Source organism: Solanum verrucosum, unplaced genomic scaffold, assembly GCF_900185275.1.
Source record: "Solanum verrucosum unplaced genomic scaffold, falcon-dt-bn FXZP01000287.1, whole genome shotgun sequence".
In the NCBI taxonomy this organism is placed as follows: Eukaryota; Viridiplantae; Streptophyta; class Magnoliopsida; order Solanales; family Solanaceae; genus Solanum; species Solanum verrucosum.
The window spans coordinates 1,963,739-1,984,850 of record NW_026020292.1 but is presented as its reverse complement, the minus strand read 5'-3'; the positions used below and the strand labels follow the sequence as shown (position 1 = coordinate 1,984,850).

Here is a 21,112-nt window from a genome sequence, read left to right as displayed (position 1 = left end):
GCAGATCTAGTGATGGAGTTTATGAGTTGAAGAGGGAAATAACTTATATTATGGACATCGACATGGAGAAGAAATTTCAAACCTTATCGTGAATCTCGGTACCCAAAAATTTTATAATTTTGATAGGCGAGAAAAATTTCGAACACTAAATTTGAAATCGGAAAGCATTAGAGAGGATTACGAACCCCACAACATCAGGCTTTCAAATGGAAGATACCATTGGAAGCTTTGAAATGGAAGATGAGAAAACTCAAGCTTTGAAAATGGCAGAAAAGAGGAAGAAGAAAGAAGATATTTTCGAGAAAATGGCAAAAAAAAAATGCAAGCTACAATTGGCAGCCTTAATTTTAGGTTGATTTCATCTTACACGTGGATTTAAAATGCAGATTATATGCTTTAGATAAGTATTTACACGCCTAAGGAAAGTGTATTCACTTTCTTGAACATGTCAGCGTTTAAGGGCTACAAAATATCAAAAATAAAAGGTCCAGGGGGCTAATAGGACCCTCGTAAAGTATTGGTGTGTAGTTGGGAATTGACTAATAGGTTAGGGGGTTATTTGACCATTTTCTCTCTTAAATCATTCATGAACAACTTAAAGTAACAACAAATTTACAATTCAATAGTTAACTTCAAATATTAATTTCCAAGTGGAACCCGAACGTATTTTTATCGGTGTAAGTTATGTAAAGAAACTTGTCTTTGTCCTTGTTTTTCTCAAGAAGTAATTGGAGGCATAATGTTCTTGATAAAGACAAATATAGTCTTTTAGTTAGCATAATAAATATTTTATGGCGAGACACTCTCTTAACATAGTTTTAAATTTTTAAGTATCGTATACTTTGATTTTGTCCTCATTTTATTTTTCATTCGCACCACAAAACTGTTTTAAAAACACTGAATTAAATCAAACCGAATTAGTTCGATTTGATATACGGTGCACACTTTTCTAAAACTAAAAACTGAAGAACGAAATGGAAGTTTGATAAAATCAAACCGAAGAACCGAAAGCTCACCCCTATTTGAGAACCTATCAATAAAAAATTGTATAAAATTAAGGGATAATACATGAATAACTTTTATTTTATTTGTAAATTAAACATGATGTAAAATTAATACATGAATAACTTGGTTATTCATGTATTAACTTTGAACTTATCCAGCTACCTAACAACTAATAATTGTTTATAAGATGGCACTAGCTAGTGACAGTCTCTTTTATTTTGGTACTAGGAAACTTGTCTGCGCTTCGCGCTGTATAGCAATAATTTAAAATAAACTTTTTATAAATTACCTATTCATGAAATATAAGTTGCAATACTTCAAGTTCATATGATTTTTTTTTTTTTTGCCGAAGCCCTTATATTCATAAGTTATAATAGTTAATCAATAATAAGAACGAAATTAATATTTTAATATATTATGTTAGCAAAATAGAAAATTAATGAATCAGAAATAATTTAACAACCTAAAAGTGATTACTTTTAAATCTATAATACAATATGAATAAAGCTTGAATTTTGTAGGTCATCAATTTTTATTGAAAATAAAAATAAAACTAAAAGTATAATAATACTATGAATGACCCAGTATCGACTAAAAGCAACATTGATATTAATTTGCTCAGATCAAATAATAAGAAATAATCTATGAATGACCCAGTATCAATGTTGTTCTTAGTCGATACTGGATCATTCCTATTATACTTTTAGTTTTATTTTTATATTTCAATAGACATTTAAGAACAACATTGATATACTTATAACATATAGATATTGATCTTTAGTAGAAGAAATAATCTAAGAATTCAAAATAAAACGACAAATCAAATTCTATATATATATATATATATAAAATACATTTTTTATGCGGTTTATGACAATTAATTTTTGAAATAAATAAAGAAATAAAAACATAAAAAGAAAAAAGAAAGGAAAAGAAATGATTTAAGGAAATGATACACATAACATTATTGATGAATTTAAGGAAAGAAATTTAAAAATTAATAGCATCAATGATGAAATGATTTAAATATGGGCGTATTTGATAATTCAATAAGGTTTTGAGGTAGAATTTTTAGTCTTTTCAAAATTTGGAAAAGTATAAAAAAAATAGAAAAATAATAAATAAACTTCCACATAACTTTTAACAATTAGTAAGGAAAATATAAGAGAAAATGTAAAAAAAAAATTTGATTAAAATAAACAAATATCTGAAATAAGAAGGTTGTCATCTTTTTCTAATTTTAATTTTATTATTACGCATATATATGAATCATTAGCCGAAGAAGTGATATAAATTAAAAAATTAAATTTCATAAAAAATATATATGTGTGATTCTTACCATGTTATAATAACTAATTTCTTGTAAAATATAAATTAAAAAAGGTAAAAAAAATTTATAAAAAAAAGAGCATTAAGGAAATGATATAAATGAAAGTAATAATCAAGATGAAGTAAGAACAAATAATATGATTGATGATGAATGGAATTAAATGTAGTCACTTTGATATTCACTAAAATTTGAAAGTAAAATTTTCAGTTTTTAAAATTTAAAAATTTAAAGATTTAAAAAACGAAAAAAAAAACAATAAAGAAAGTAAATAAATTTTAGGCCTTAATATATATATATATATATAGACCTTAATCAAAGATATATTAAAGAAAATAAAACAAACTTCAATCAAAGTTATATTAAAGAAAATAAAACAAACTTCAATTAAATTTATATAAAAGAAAAAAAACTATAATTAAAGATAGATAAGAAAAAAAAACGTTTTAAGAGAAAAGAAAACAAAAAAAAAAACGGAAATTAGAAATAAATGACAAATTAAAGTCTATTTCTGTATAAAAAATGCATTTTTTTTTATAAAGTTATAACAATTAATTTTTAAAATAAATAAATAAAAAGAACAAAGAAAGGAAAAAATTAATTTAAGGAAATGATATAAATTACATTAATGATGAGTTTAAGGAAAGAAAATTTTAAAAATTAATAGCATCTATGATGAAAGGATTTAAAAATGGTCATATTTGATATTCTGCAAAATTTCAAGGTAAAATTATCATTATTTTAAAAAATAGGAAAAATGCACAAAATAAGAATTAGAAAAATAAATAAATAAACTTCTAGACACAATTTTTAGCAATTATTTTAAGAAAATATAAAAAAAATGTCATAAAAATATGATAAAATAAATAAATATAGGTTGTCATCCTTTTCTAACTTTAACTTTATTATTACGTATAGATATGAATCTTTTAGCAAAAGAAATGATCTATGTTTAAATAAAATAAACTAAATTTCGTAAAATATATATGCAATTCTTACCAATTTATAATAACTATTTTCTTGTAACAAATAAATAAATAAAAAGTACGAAAAAAAGAAAAAGGAAAGATGCAATTTAAAGAAATGATATAAATGAGAATAAAGAGATCAAACTAAGGCAAGGAAGTAAAAAAAAGTATGATTAATGATGAATGAATTAAATATTCAATAAAATTTGAAAGTGAAATTTTCAGTCATTTAAAATTAGAAAAAAATATTAAATTTAAAAACAAAAATATAGACAAACTTCAGTTAAAAATATATAAAAGATAATAAAACAAACTTTAATTAAAGATAGATAAGGAAAAATAAATTAGAAAAACGTTTTAAGGAAAAGAAAAACAAAAAAAATGGAATTAAAATATTGATAGATTTCTCCTTATTCTCCTCCTATTTTAATATGAATTTCATAAATAAATTGAATCTCTCTCTAAATAATTTTTCTTGCTCTTGGACCACTTATTATTCTTTCAATAAGTTTCTCAATCAAAATAATTTTTCTCTCAATATATAAAATTATAGTGCAACATCCTTTCAAAAACTTTTTATATTTTGAAGAAATTTGACTATTACTTGATTTTTCTTCTTACATTAGTATCTTCAGCAGTATCATGAGAAATCATCTCTTTCTCTTTTCATGAAGAAATAACATTACATCATCATCAGAAGAAGAAACAAAGTAAAAGAGTCGCGATGTTTTTGTTCATTCTAAGATTTCTTCTCCTCATCTCTAAATTAGCTTTTAGTGTGTTGTGTCAATTTTGTTGTTCTTTTTATGTTGCTTGTCATCTTTCTCTTCTTTATGATTGTTGTTGTTGTTTTGGTGCGTTGTTGAATTTTTCTCTCACTGATACATGCATGTATGTTCAATGAAACTTGTTTGATGTTCCTGCAAAATTTAAAAAGAAAAGAAGAGAAGGAAAATAAGTAAAACAAAAAAGATGTCTGACCACAAAAATAATATATTGAGAAAAACTAACCAAACCATGAATTTTTCTATTACTCGCGACAAGAATAAACACATTAATAAAAATTGATGGATACCTTTTATCATATTGTTTGAAATATATTGTGATTAGCTACTCTACTTTATAGATTAGTACCTTTCAAATTAAATTTGAAAAAACTTTTCAAATTCCTTAATTAAGTGAAAAGGAATAAACTTTCAAATTAAATTTGAAAAAACTTTTCAGATTCTGTAATTAAGTGATAAGGAATAAATCCTCTTAAATTTTATAATTAAGGAAAATGTCTTTTATGGTAAAGAATTGATAACTGAAGTTTTTATGTTTATGTTTTAATGAGGAAAAAATTAAATACTAAACTTTAATATTATGTTAAAACTTCAAATAAATATTGTGTTTTTTAAAATGAAAAAAAAAAAGCTCAAAAAACCAAAAAAAAGATAAATATGATTCCAGCCCTTAGAGGCATGCCACATAGTGGCGGATCTAGGATTTCCATTAAGGGGGTTCGGGAAAAAAAAGTAGTGCCTAAGATTTGATCTTGGAGCCTCAAAATGAGTTTTGAACCCCTCCACCACTAAGACAACCTCTAATCTTACATTTAGGAGGTTCAAAATCAATATATAAACTTAAAAATTCTTTAAAATACCTTAATTATACAATGTAATTTTTTGTCGAGAGGGTTCGGGTGAACCCCCGTCATCAACTTCTAGGTCCGCCCATGATGCCACATCAGCTATTCTATATTTAGCTTTATATATATATATATTTGATCTTTAGCCAATTGATAACATTTTTATGAAAAATGAATAACAATCATGATCAATGACAACATCAACATTATATTGAGTGACACTTTACCATAAAAAAGTTGATGAAGAATAGAGAATAGTGGTAAGCATGCCTAGTGTTTTGGTCTCTTTTCTCTTTACTACTTTATTTACTACTGTGGATTTGATGAATGACGCAACAAACTCAAAAGTTTATTATATATTTATTTCACTTCCAAAAAAGTGAAAAAGTAATAGAAGTATAAGAATATATAACTGAAAATTCGAATCAAGTTTGGACTTTGGAATACTTTTATGCCTTTTTTCTTTTTATATTTTGGAAGACATTAAATTTAACATTCTCATTTTATCCTCAAGATTGACACGTACCAATTTATTGTATTTATGAAACAAGAGGTCATATTTTAAAAAGATAATTTATAGTATTTTTGAAATAAGAAGTCTTAAATTTCGTGTCTAATCAAATACTGTTATATCATCACATAAGTTGGGATCGGATAGGGAAAATATTTATTTTTTATATAAGAAATCAAATGATTATGCAAAATACTCCCTCCATCTTAAAATATTTATCGTCCTTATTAAAAATAATTATTTCAAAATACTTGTCATTTGAGAAATACAGGATAAAATCAATATTTTTTTCTTCTCATTTTATCTTTAGTAATAATTATTTTGAAGATTACAAATATCTCAATAAATGACCCATAGATAAAAATAAATATTTAATAAAGAAGAATTATGTCTTAAAATATAAATAAAATAATCAAATATTTCTCTTAATTAATATTTTCTTACCATGTAAATGAAAAACACTATTTTGAGAAAGGGAAATTATAGATCAACGGATAATGCAGTCACAAAGACTGCACGTATTTCACTTTGATTTAATGGACTGTCAATTAATTATTCTTTTCTCGTACGCCAGTATAATACCCCTTAATTACTAATCATGAGAATTTTATTATATCATTTTTAAATATAATAAATTTAATGCCCAGAGAAATATATTACAAAAATAATTTATAATTAATAATAGAAATATATTAAGAATAGTGATGTGCATCAGTCGATTCGGTTCGATTCTCATGTATAATCGATTCGGTTTATTGGTTTTGGTTCTTAACTATTCTGTTTTTTATTTAATCAATAAGAAAATGCTTATAAAGCAAATATATGACTTCTCCAAAACAGAACGTTCATAAAATAGAATCATGAATAACTAATATGAAAAGAACTATACAAGTGTAATACAAAGAGAAATTAAGAGGGATTAGGTTCTTAATTACTTTGAGTTTTGATGTTTTGTATAATGTGAAGTTGTGAATTCAAAATCAATGTGAAGTGGGAATTGAAGGCTAAAGAACAAAGAATTTTTTTTCCATTTAATGAAAATGCATTTTTTCTTTTCTCGATAATATTCTAGTTTAACATCACAATATTGAATTATTACTTTTTATTTTTTGAAACTTTGTAGCAAAATGCTATTATACTATATTACTATATTTATAATAAGTAACTAATTGTCTTGTTTCCTATATATGTTATTTTGTTTGTTAACAATTTTTTTAAATACAAATAAAATAAATTTCAATCATTTCTTAATATTATGAATACAATTTTGTATATTTTCGTAATAAGAGAGTCGCTAATAATATACTTTTTATAATAATTTAGAATTCATTAAGATGTGTTTAATCTCCCAGAACGTATGTTAGACACCACTTTGAGTTAATCTTAAAGAAAGAACGTCCGTGCCTCCATGGATAACTTCGACTTTGATCATTCATTCTAGTATAAATTAAACTTAATATATCCTAGATGAGATTGAATCCACAAATAAAAGCATGACAACAACTTGTTATCCAAAAAATAAAAATAAAGGAGCAACATCATGTTGTGGTGTCGGTCTTTAGATCTAGTGTTAAGTTCTATGCATATATATCATATATAGCTTCTTAAAGCTATCTACTTAAGTTGTATAAAAAAATATTGTGGTCTCCAACTGAGAAAAAAATAATTGGTCCCTCCTCCTTTTAAAACCAAACCAAATATGCATCCGTGTGGCACCACAAATAACTCACCATAAATCATAATAGTGATATATGAATTAGAAAATGGCCAATCAAACACAACTTCATTTGTTATTGTAGGCCATATGATCCTTTATTACTCACGCACCAAAGACCACAGAGGATATATGCATGATTATAATTGTTACTTCCTTTTTATTTTGTTGGCCATTTCTTTAAGATACCATATGACTATATTCAATGTATTCTCCCAAAGATCAGCTTATACTTTACCTAAAGTGGAAACTGGGGTCACTACATAACATGCTTTGAGGGTATACAATTTCTAGCTACAATTAAAAAATTTCTCCAAAATAGATGAGTACCTTCATAGAAAGAAAACTTGGAGAGTTTAAACTAAAACATGCATTGTCAAATCATGATAACGTGTTTTTATCATGGATTTCACATAAAAGTACCAAGGTATTGATCGATATCAACAACCCAATCAACGTCATCCACCATTGTCTCAGTGAGCTGTTTTCAAAGATAATTTTATATAAGTAATTAATATATGTACGTAGGGCCTTTTCAGTGCTGACAACTTTTGATATCAATTACAAGATAAAGTGGACGAGACAGGCGTTTAGTTAATCAAGCAGAAAGACCAATTCACAATGTCTTGCAAAGGAAAAAGCAAGCCCTTGCAGCCAAAAAATGAAATAAAATAAATTAAAATGTAAAAGTAAGGCAATTTCCAGGAACAAGCTTAGATTTATGATTAGACGATGCAAGTTGAAGCTATTTGACGTCTAGCATAGGGAATTACTACAGACAACAATGTAAGGTGTGAGAAATTTGATGGATTCTTTGTTAGCATTAAGATTATTTTTTTACCACTTTTAGTCCGTCAAAATTAATAAATCTGATTTTGATACTCGTGAGTTGTGATATCTATTTAAACACAATTAACGTGCAATTAATTAATATATGCACTTTTTAACCTAATGTGAATCTTCACAACAGCAACATTCTCACTCAAATTTATAAGTGGGTCTGAAGAGGGTAGAGTGTAGGCATACCTTATCTTTACCTCGTGAAGGTAGATAGACTTCTTTTCGAAAGACACTTCGCTCAAGTACAACATATAAAAGGAGGGTATGCAAGGCAAAAAATGACAATGAAAAAAATATAGCAACTAGCCAAAAGAACAATAACAACAACATAGTGCGATGATTGAAGTAAAAATAATTAAGCACATATTATAAAGGAAATCAAAAGCAATATACTATAAACATTCTCATTTTTTCAACTCCTACCAATTGTCTCGGAGATTCCTGATCTAGATCGCTTCTAGTATGTCCACACATCCATATCAACATTCTCATTTTTACAACCTATATTTTTTGGACATGAAAATTCTTGAATGACCAACACCCCGCCTTGTATAACAAAGTCAGTTTAACTACCACTCTATAGAATTTACCTTTGAATTTTGATAGTACATTTTTATCACATAAGACTCTAGAAGCAAGCCTCCACTTCATTCATGTCGCATCAATATGATGTGTGACATCATCATCGATGTTCCCACTTTTTTAGATTAAGAATCCAAGATACTTGAAATTATCTCTCTTGAAGATAGCCTATATTTCAAGCCTCACTTCCATGTCCGCCTCACACATTAAATCACTGAATTTGCACTCCAAATATTTTATTTTGGTATTGTTAAACTTGAACCCTTTAGACTTCGGCGTTTGTCTCCACACCTCCAACCTAATAACTTTGATGCAAGTCTCATCAATTAGTATTATGTCATCTTCATATAAATACACCATGACACCTCATTTTGAATATGTCGGGCCGGTCAATTCATCCCTCACCAAGGAAAGTAAGAACAGGCCAAGTGATGATCCCTGGTGTAACCCCATATCAACTGAAAATTGCTCTAAGTCACATCTCATTATTCTAACTTGAGTCTTGGCTCCATCATACATGTCCTTCATCATTCTAATATGTGTAACCGATATACCTCTAGCCTCTAGGCATCTCTAGAGGACTTCTCTCGATACTGTAATGTGGATTTTTTCAAGGTCAATGAATATTATGTGAAAGCCCTTCTTTCCATCCTTGTATTTCTCCATTAATCTTTCTAATGACCCGGTTGGTCATTTTTGAAAAGTTTCATGAATTTACCATTTTTCCTCCCGATATTGACCCCGAGTTGTTTCTAATTGCGTTTTGAAAGTTGGTTTCGAACTTTGAGTTTAAAGTAGTTATTTTTGTAATTTTTATGTTTGAAAGGTTAATATTGTTAAGAAAGTGGTTTTTGGTGTCTTTTAGAGTTTCGAGTGTCAGAATGGAATTCTGTTGATTGTATCAGTCTTGGAATGTGGAATCTATTTATTCAGAGTTGTTGGTTTTAGATTCGAAGTCCTTTTAAGGATTTGAGGTCCTACGTTGGAATTTTGTGGAAATTTAGCCTTTAGGTTGACTTTGGTCAACATTCGGGGTTTGAATGCTCGGATCGAAGTTCTAAGAGTCCTTTTACATTCAGGGGATAATTTTAGGTCTGAATGAGGTCTTGATTGATTTTTGAGAGATCTCAAGCTTGAGTTAGTCTTTTAAGTGTTGTGTGAGTTTCTAGTGGTTTTCACGAATATTAGGTCAATGAGACCTCATATTCGTATTTCAACGGTTCCATTGAGTCCAAAACATCGTGTATGATCAGTTTGCATATATGGTTTATGTATATGGGGTTTCGAATGAATCTCGTGACTCTTTTTGATGATTTGAAAGTTAGCTGAATTTTCTGATGCCTGAATTTTGTGACCTCCGTTGTTGCGATGCACCTTTACACTTTAGTGATCTTCGCTTAAGCGAAAGCTCGATCGATAAAGTGAAGGCTGGTCTTTCATGGGGTTCACTTAAGTGGACCAGGGATCGCTTTAGCGATGATTGCTTAAGCGGAGCTTGGTTCGCAAAAGAAAGACCCAGTTTTTGCGACTCAATTCACTTGAGCGACATCAGAGATGGGTTTTGACCTGCAAATTTTGGGGGTTTTAGCCCCATTTTTCATTTTTGAGCTTGGCAAATCCTCATAGACGGTTTTTGAAAAGATTTCTTGTGCTAAATCATTGAGTAAGATTTTTTGATCCTATAACTTCATTTTCCTTTGATTATTTATGGATTTTAACATCAAAATTTGAGATTTTGATTGGCAAATGACAAGGATTTTCAAGAACTCAAGTTCTAAACTAAAATGAATATTGTGAACTGATTTTAAGTCTTTTTTCGAAATGGTTTTAACCAATGGGTTCCAAATGCCTTAGGTAACGATTTCAAGTAAAGAATTTCAAATTCAAACTTTATTTTCAGAATCGGGTTTTGAGTTGATTGACTCATTTTTCCAAGTAATTGATGTGGGTATTTTTGTTTCTAGAAATTTATTGTGAATACTTGATTGATATAAATTGTGTGACTTTGGACATTGGTCGGAAGGGGAAGACTCAAGTCTTGAAGTGACTAGTTGGTTGAATTAAGGCAAGTGATCTCCTAAACCTTGTATTCTAGTAGAATATGTGTATTCCCTTCATTGTGTGTGTTGGGGGTAATGGGAATGAGGTGAAAGGTTAATTGTTCCACTTGATAAATCTTAACGAATAAAAAATGGTTGAAATGAAAAGGCTATGTGTTGATCATAACACTTGTGAATTGCCTTGTGTGACCCTTATTAATTGTGATTGATGAAATGTTTGATAGCATGAATGTGGACTTGAGTTACTTGAATTGTTGTCTCTTCCTTATGGTGTGAACTTGCTTATGTGCATTGGTTGTTGTACACCATGGTGATGAGACATGTGTTATAAAGCCGATGGAAAATGGTTCTGGCTAGTGAAATGATATAAAGCTGATGGTAAATGGTACCGACTAGTGAAATAATATAAAGTCAATGGAAAATGATTTCGGCTAGTGAAATGATATAAAATAGACGGGAAATGGTTCTGGCTAGTGAAATGATATAAAGCCGATGAGAAATGGTTCCGGCTAGTGAAATAATATAAAGTCGATGGAAAATGGTTCCAGCTAGTGAAATGATATAAAGTTGATGGGAAATGGTTCCGGCTAGTGATTTAATATAAAGACGATGGAAAATGATTTCGGTTAGTGATATTATGCCGAAGGGAAATGATTCCGGCAAGAGATTGATTATTGTGATTTGATGCATTTTGATGCTTATGTTTGACTTACTTGTTAACTGTGATTGATGAACTTGTTACATGTGATTGATCTATTAGACATTGAGATTGACTTACTTGATACGTGTTGGTTGTTGAATTGTGACTGTTAGATTGTGATTTTGAGCCTTGGGAGTTGTGTATTGTAGACTTGTTAGGTTGGGCTGATTTCTGTGCAGGCTGTAATTTGAGAAGGTTCGGTTGGGATGAAAGGAGTAATCGATCTAGCTAGTTGATTTTTTTTATTAGATTGTTTGTTGGGTACCATGTTGTTGGTACTCACTCTTTGCTTCTACACTTGTGTAGTTTCGGAGCTCGATACCATGTGATTGCTTTTTCTCATCCATCTCTAAGGCTTGTCAAAGAAATGTTGAGAGGTATATGTTTGTCATTCCGGCGGGACCTCTAGTTCTTCTTTTTATGATTTGTTTTATTTGAGAAACAAAGACTTGAGACTTGTACTTACTTTTTAATTTCACACTTTATGTATTAGTGTCTTGTACACATGACAACTACGTTTTGGGATGTTAATAGAATGAATAAGTTTTCCGCTTTATCTTGTTCTTGCTATATATTTTCACTTTTTCTTTCATTTTATTGGGTTGAGGATGACTTATCTTGGTGGGGTTAGACAAGTGCCATCACGTCCATTTTGGATCATAACAATATCCTCATAAGATGAATAAATTTTGTATTTGATTGCCCCAAAATTAATTAATCTGAACTGGTTCTAAAAAATGGACACCCTCCTTCTCATCCTCATCCCAACCACCCTCTCTTAAACTTTTATAATGTGACTAAGTAATTTGATACCTTTGTAATTGTTACAGTTTTAGATATCAACCTTGGTTTTGTAAAATGGGATCATTGTACTATATTTTCACTCCTCGAGTATTTTTATAGTCTTAAAATTACATTAAACAACTCAGTTATCCACTCCATACTTATCATGTTTGTGTTCCTCCAAAACTCCATCGAAATCTCATCTGACCTGGTCTGGTTGCTCTTATCATGTTCATCTTACAAATAGCCCGCTTAACCTCCTCAATCTTTATGCACCTACAACCCTGCTTTAGTCCACCCAGTATAACGTCTATGTCCCCTTGTTCATTCAAGAGTTTATGGGAGTATGTTTGTCACCTTCATTTAATAAGTGTCACTTCCACCATTGACCTTGATGCACTCGATTTGATCTAGGTCTCAGGCCTTCCTTTTTCTCGCTCGCCTTTGAGCATGTACAACTTTTTGTCTCCACCTTAAGTTACAGAATTTTGAATCAGTTACATTGCAACTTTTCATCGCGACATAGCCTACAGTCTTCATTATTGTGTTAGTCTATCGCTTTTCTACGACAATAACAAAATTTTATAAATCTGGTATGAGAAAATGATGTGCACACAATTTTATCTTTATTTTGAGAATATAGAGATATAATTTTTAATAGATCTTTAATTCAAATAAAGCATATCAAATTAAATACGTAAAGCAATGTAATACATTAATGAAGAATTCATATTAAAAACAATGAAGAAGACTATTGCTTTTCTATCTATTTTATATTTATATTCACATGACATATTGAAAATGCTTCTTTCCCTTTAACTTTCTTGAAATTTAATTTCTTAGTAAAAGGGGTGGTTGGGGGGGTGAGGGGTGTAAGGTGTAAAAGAATAATTGTCCAACTATTTTTGTGGATGTGTGGCGAGAATCTCGGCGACAACATAGATTTTATTTGGAGAAAACTTATGCTAATAATAATAATCATATAAAATTCTTGTTCGTTAGGTATAACAAAAAACCACAAATGTGGTGTAGCTATCATCTAGCTGTAGTTGACTCTCATTTGTTCTTGCCAATCCAATCAATGGGTCTTCAAGTCCTATTCTCAAAAGGGAAAGCTCAAAACTCCATCACATTAATGATTTGATGTCTATCAATTACACAAATTGGTTTGGGCATACTTACTCACATGTATTGCCTTTCAAATAAAGATCTAAACAAATATATTTACATTGAATTTCATGAATCCAAATATGTTTTAATACTCTCATCTCAATTTGTTTCTTTTACTTTTTTTTAGTCTATTTCATAAAAAATGTTTCTTTCCTTTTTTTGGTAATTTTTTTATTGTAATTTTTCACGTGACATGTTTAAGACCTACAAGATTAAATGACATTTTGGTATATTTCACATATTGTTAGTTTAAGACCATGGAATTCAAAAAAAAAATCTACTTTCTAAAACTATATGTTAATTCAAAATCAGACAAACAAATTGAATTGGAGGAGTGTTATTATTTTTACTTCTTCCCCAAGCTACTATAGAAAACTCTTCATTTTCTAATTTTTCGTTCTTAAAATCTGTATAACATGATGTATAAAAGAGTATATACACAACTCCATTCGTTTCAATTTATGTGATATCATTTAACTTGACACAAAGTTAAAGGGGAAAAAATAAGACTTTTGAAGCTTGTAGTCTAAAATCCTCTTTGATCATTTGTGTGGCTATAATCGTTCATTAAGGGTAGAACTAAGAAATCTTTCTAATTATAAAAATGCAACATTTTTTTTATACAGACTAAAAATGAAAGGGTATCACATAAGTTGGGACAAGGGAGTATTATACATTGCATATATATTACGTATACATCATTATACAGTATTATACATTATATATATATGTATATTTCAATTTATAGATATTATAGTGTATAAACACTAATTGTTGTTCAAAGCATTTTTAATTTTTTTGGCTAAAAACAAACTTTTTCTCGCAAAAAGTACTACCTAAAATAATCTGATTTTAGAAGTTTGACCAAATAAGTCATTAATTTAGTGTAATATTGGATGCATGTAGATTTTTCCAATTAAAGAAATTATTCCCTCCCAATTTAAGCATTATAACTTCAATGATCAAATTGATTGAGTAGATGATCTTTCTTAATAGGGAAAAAAGACAAATATACCCTTGAACTATCGTAAATGGTATGCAGATACCCTCCATCATACTTTTGGGAATTGGTGCCCCTGCCATCTAAAAACTAGAGCATATATACCCTTTATACTAAAGGACATACACATGTCATAATCTTATCCACAGATCTGACATCTATTAAATATCGGATCGACGGATAAAATTGTGGAATGTGTCCCTATTTAGTCTTCCGTTAGAGTGAAGGGCATAGATGCTCTAGTTTTTGGACGACAGGGGCACCAATGTCCCAAAAGTATGACGGAGGGTATCTGCATACCATTCATAATAGTTTGAGGGTATATTTGTCTTTTTTCCCTTCTTAATATTTATAAAAATAATCAACTTCTAAAATCTATTGTTAAACCTTTTTTTAGAAGAAACTAAATAGATTAAAATATCTTTTGGGTCCAAAAATTAAAGTTAACTTTGACAATTATCACTCTAAGATATGGCACGGTCTAATGGCTAATGCTCAATAAAATGAGTGCAACCATTAAAAAATAAAATTCAAAATATTAAATAGTTTTTTCTCATTTGTTTAAGCATTAACAAATAAAGCACATGATACAATGATATGTGTGATTTGACTTGTGAGAGGTATGAATTATGATCATAATTATATACTAAATCATGCTCCAAAGTATAGGCATGCAACTTATCTCCCCCTTTTATGCCTTCAACTATTACCGACCGACAATATTTGGCCTAATATTAGATTTGTCGTAAACTTTAATCTTCACTAAGAAGTATCAATATTCTATATGGAGGTTGAGGTATGGTCTCTCTATAATTGAAAGAAATAAAGAATCCCAGATTAGCATATATGAAGGATCTCAAAGGAATAGTTCTTTTTGTATATATTTTTTTTCTTCCTTTTTGTGTGTGGAGGGGATTAATTAGGGTTAAGTTCCAAGATAGAAGTCAAATGAAGATAAATCAAACCAAGTCCTTAAATTTGATGTTGATATACATGTGGGATTCCTAACATCAAAATGGGACCATTGATACCACTGGCATCTTTTAAATTATTGAATAGTAATTAATTTCCTCTAGTTTTTAACGTGTGTTGGCTCATTCACTAGTCAGTTCTTGTTTGGTACGTGTGATAAAGACCTAGACAACTTGTGCTAGATTTTTTTTTAATCTATAACATAGGGTGATACTAGCTTTCCCCTTGCTTTTCCTTATAAGTAGACATATTTATATAGGAATTTTGTGTAAATTCACTAGTATAGGAGCTAATTATATAGATATATTTTAACTTGTAATATTATGATTTTCAGATTTTGGTGTATCCAGATACGTTCAGATACGTGGGGATACATAGGGTCAGAATTAGGTGTAATTTGTTCTAGATACATTTTATTCAAGTGGATTGGTATGCGTTTAGAATACATAATAAATCTTGCTCGCCACTCTCTTATGTATATGGTATCCCATATACATGCAAATCACACCAGATACATACAATTACATATATCTAGAGTGTGTCTAGTGTGATTTGCATGTATCTTGGATACATAACAAATCTCGCTAGCCTCTCTCCCTATTTTAGTGTATCTGGCAGCAAAAATACATGTATCTAGGTGTATCTTCCTCAATATATGATAGAAAACTCTTAATTAATGGTAAGATACGTAATATTTTGAAAATATAGATAATAATAATAATAAAAAAATATATGGTAATAGAGTATGTCTAATTATATAGTTTCTCCTATTTATGTATTAAAAATTACGTAAATTCCAATTAAGGGAAAATTATGTTTAGTGTCTATTGGGAAAAAGACTATATTTTGAGTTTGTTATCTAGTTTAGTTCATATTTGTGTATGAACACTTTTTATACATTATGTATAATATTTCAATTATCCAAATATGATATTATATATTGGACATGATATAATATTTTACATGAAATGATATATTTTTGAAATTTCCCAAAAATTAATGCTAATTGGATTCATTACAAGATGGGCGGTGAGATTTAGTCGGTGGATAGGGGGAGGAGTTAGAATTTCTGTGAAATTCAATAATTTCGATTTAAATTCTATAATATTTTAAAAAAATATATGTCATGCTCATACACATAAATCATTTATCAATAATATAGTAAAGTGTATTTTCTAAAATTCAAAATATATAAACTTAAAATTTCACTTCTACACCTTGATTGACCAATATTGCCATTCCCCCCAACCCACTGTTCAACTTTCTATATCTTCCAGCATGTGCGGAATGTGCATTTTCAAATATGTTGATAAATCAATAAATGTCAATTACCAAACACGTGAAATCAAGTAACACGCTAATAATAAGATACATGTAAAATTTGTTGAGCTATTTCAAAATTTCACACCTTTATGAGCTTTATATGTGAAAACCCCATGACATGAAAGAAAAAGACCATATCATACATGTTTTATTTTAGTTATCTAAACAATATATCGGCCTTACAAACTTGAGGAGATAGAAGATCACATTGAACTTTTATAAGACGTTACAAAAACTTTTGACGTTAGCAATTCTTCCAATAATTCCGAACCTAAAATTTTTCGTATGAGTATTTGATACATGTATCCGTTCTTGGAAGAGTTAAAAAGTCATCACTACTGAGGATCCCGCGCTAGTTTTAGGTTGAAGAAAATTTGGTCCACAATTTTCATTAAATAAGCAGTAAAGATATAAATTAAAGATCGTTATATTTAAGGGCAAAAATAAAAGAATATTCCGAAATAGGACAATCGATGCAAAAATTCAGTGTGACAAGCAGGAACATCTTGGATTTATTGATAGAAAAATTTCTACTTGGGTGGATGTTTTTTAATAAAAAATTATTGATTTTAGCGATAATTTTTATTTATAATCATTTATAGCAGTACTATGATAAATATGTTCTACGTATTAAAATTTCAAAGTAAAATATGCATGCAATATAAATGTATTATAAGTGTTTTAAAATATAGGATGACCTAAATACAATCTTATTTTTACCATAATCTCTAAAATTCCCTACCATTTAAATTTTTTTTTAAAATACCTCTCTGATACATCACTCTCTTCTCACCGATACATCCATATCCCCCTCTCTAGTACATCCCTCATCTATGTGTCCAGATGTCTGCTGATGTATTCGGAAGTCCAGTGATGTATCTGGATGTCCAGCTATCCCATCTCTAATACATCTCTCCCCTCTCGGATACATCCCTCATCTATGTATCCGAATGTCCTGTGATGTATCTGAAAGTCCAGTGATGTGTCCGGAAGTCTAATGATGTATTCAAAATTTATAAATTTTAAGAGATTTTGTAATTTGAAAAAGTAGGGAAATAATGTAATTAGCTCTTACCATTATGGAATTTATGTGTTTTATACTAAAATATACATATTATGCTTGTTTGGTAAGAAATCGACACAATGTACTATAAGTGTATTTAAGTGTGAGATAAATGTATTATCTATCAATAAAATTTTTATTAATGTGTTTTATAAATTATTCTTTGTACTATGTATTAAAACTATATTATGTATTAAAATTATTGATGTTATAAATAGTAAATATTTTTTTAATATAATGAGTAAATTTTAGGTTTAACAAACATAAAAATCATATTTGTATACTATTAGCTATAGTTTGTATAATTGCGCTCCATAATAAACTTTATGTTTGCTATGACTATTAATATGTATATTTCGGTATACATATACAAAAGAATCAATTGTATAATATGTGTTTGTATAAAGCGAGAAAGAGAGAAAGACAAAAGAAAACTGGGCAGGGGAAGATCAATATTTGAATAATTATAAGTGTATAGGACGAAAATATATGTATTTGTATATACAATTTTCTATCACTTTATACAAACACAAACACAATTTATACATTTGTGTTTGTATAAAAGTGAGAGAGGCGAGTGAAAGTGGCGAGCGAGATTCTCTGGGGAGAGAGGCGAACGAAAGATATGTATACATACAGTTTTCTCTCGCTTTATACAAACACAAACACATTTTATGTTTGTATAAAGTGGGAGAGGCGAGGGAGAGACTGGCAGCGAGAAATGGAGAGTGGTGAGAGAGAAATTCAGGGAGAGGCGAATGAAAACTGTTTGCTACGGGTTACAATTAAATCAAACTGTGATTATATCATTTAATTTGAATTAATAATTTGCTATTTTATACAATTTTCTCTATAATATATTTGTGTAAGTTTCCCTTTATTGATAAAAAAAAAGCCCATAAAATATCTAAGAAATCCCATACTATTATCAAGCAAGCTCAATAACAAAAAATTATACTGGCCCAAATTGTAGAGGGTTCAACATTCTGAAGTAGAAAGGATACCAAGGTAACCAAATTTAATTTTGTTGTTTAAAATATAGTCACTATTTATGAAGTATTTAAAAATTAGTCACTTTGGTACTACACTACTTCTTCCTCCTCTTGGGGGAAAGAAGGATAAAACGCTAATATAATAACATCATTATGATCGTTTGGTAGAGTGTATTAGCAAAATTAATGTATGAATTAACTTTATGTAATGATAGTACTTTGTTTGGTGCACTTTTGCATGCTATGTATAACTGAAACTTGCATTAGTTATACACTTTGTTGTAGTGCTGTGTATAGGAGAGTGTATTACTAATACTTATAAGAATAATGCTAAATAGAGGGTATTAGTAATGCTTGCATTTGCAAAGTATGATTAGTTATACATATATTATTTGTATGCATTGTTTGGTTTGATGCATTAAAAAATAGCATGTATTGCATAAAAAAAATTAATTTACAAAAATACTCTCTACCATTATGGTAGAAAAGATGTAAAAAGGGTTTTGATGGCAATTGGGTCTTTAATCATGCTAATGCATGCATTAAAATCATTGCATTGCAAACATTAGTTATACATAGGTTGAAAAAGAGTACCAAACAAGGTACTAGTAATATACAAGGCTAGGGGTGGCAAATGGTTGGATTGGATCGGATTTGGATGGATTGAATATGGATTGAGCAAAAATGGTTTGGTTTATAATCCACCCAAATAGAATATGGGCAAATATGGATTTGGTCAAATATGGTTTGGATAAAATGGTTCTAACCCATTTTTAAAAAAAATTGTTTGTCAAAAAAAAATTACCCCCCCCCCCCACCTTACACCAACCTACCCCTAATTTTTTTTTTGTTTTCCAAAAACAAAAACAAAAATCTGTTTTTTCAAAAAAAAATAAATTACCCCCTACCCCCCCCCCCCCCACCTTCCACCAACCGACCTCTAAATTTTTTTGTTATCCAAAAACAAAAAAAAAATTTACCCCCCCCCCCACACACCTTCCACCAACCTACCCCTAAATATTTTTTGTTTTCCAAAAAAAAAATGTGTTTTATTTTTTAAAAAATAAAAATTTATCCCCTCACCCCCGGGCACCCCCCACCCCCACCTTCCACCAACCAACCCCTAAATTTTTTTGTTTTCCAAAAATAAAATAAAAAATCTGTTTTTTCAAAAAAAAAATTTACCCCTCCCCGAGCACCGCCCACCACGCCCCCCCACACCTTCCACCAACCTACCCCTAAATTATTTTTTTCAAAAACAAAAAAAATTCTATTTTTTCAAAAAAAAAAAAAAAGTTACCCCCTCCCCCGGGACTCCCACCCACCTTCCACCAACCGACCCCTAAATTTTTTTGTTTTCCAAAAAAAAAAACTGTTTTTCCAAAAAAAAACTACCCCCTCCCCCGGGCACCCCCCACCCCCAGGGCGTCACCTTCCACCAACCTACCCCTAAATTATTATTTTTTTTCAAAAACAAAAAAAGAATATGTTTTTTCAATTAAGTTTGAAAATTAATATTAATTTTTTTATTTTTTAGCACAATTAAGACTTTTGAGTGGAAGTGAAAACTAAGTGATCTATTATGGGTCAATATGGACACCCATATTTTACCCATATTGACCATATTTGTAGAGACTCTTAAAATAGTTTGAAGCCCATATTTAACCAATTAAAATATGAGTGATCAAAGTCATTAAATATGAGCAAAATGGATTCATTTCATTAATATGGGCTGAAATTGCCACCCCTACACAAGGCTAATGCATGCATTATATTATTTTTCCTAATACACTCTACCAAACGACCCCATGGAGATTTTCTTGTAAATAATTTTTTAGTAACAATACGGGCTGTTTCCTAATACACTCTACCAAATTTCTAGGTAGTAGTAATGCAAAGAGATTTAATGCATGCATTAGCACTTTAAAGACACAATTACCCCTCAAAACCCCTTTTACATCCGTCACCATAATTGTAGAGGATTTTCTTGTAAATATTTTTTTTTGTACAATGTATGATATTTTTAATACATCAAATCAAACAATGCATAAGAAATAATCTACGTATAATTAATGCAAGCATAATTAATACAAATATTGCTAATACAATCTATTTATCATTATTTTAATACACTCTACCACACTGTCTGTTGGGTTTTAAAGGTGTGAACAGGAAATGAAGGGTTGTGACTCTCCTGAAGAGTTGTGACTATGCCGAAGGGTTGTGACCTTTATGAAAGGTTGTGTCCTTTCTAAAGGGTTGTGACCGTTTGAAAGGTTATGCCTTTTTCAAAGTGTTGTGACCTTTCTAAAAGGTTGTCTTATTTCCAAAGGGTTGTGACCTTTACCCTTTGTTGGCTATAAATAGAGAGGTTTTCTCTTATTTTTCTGCATCGAATTCTTCCCTTCTTTTGCATACATTTCTTACAAAACAAAATCGATCGATTGTGTCTGTGTGTGTGATTCGTTGCTG

The 21,112-nt window shown here is 29.5% G+C and overlaps 1 protein-coding gene across 2 annotated transcripts in view; it reads right to left on the bottom strand.

Moving 5' to 3' along the window:
• The window catches only part of LOC125834553 (auxin response factor 8-like), a 771,942-nt gene that overhangs the window by 519,322 nt on the left and 231,508 nt on the right, over positions 1–21,112 (bottom strand). The gene's annotated exons all lie outside the window — the stretch shown is intronic.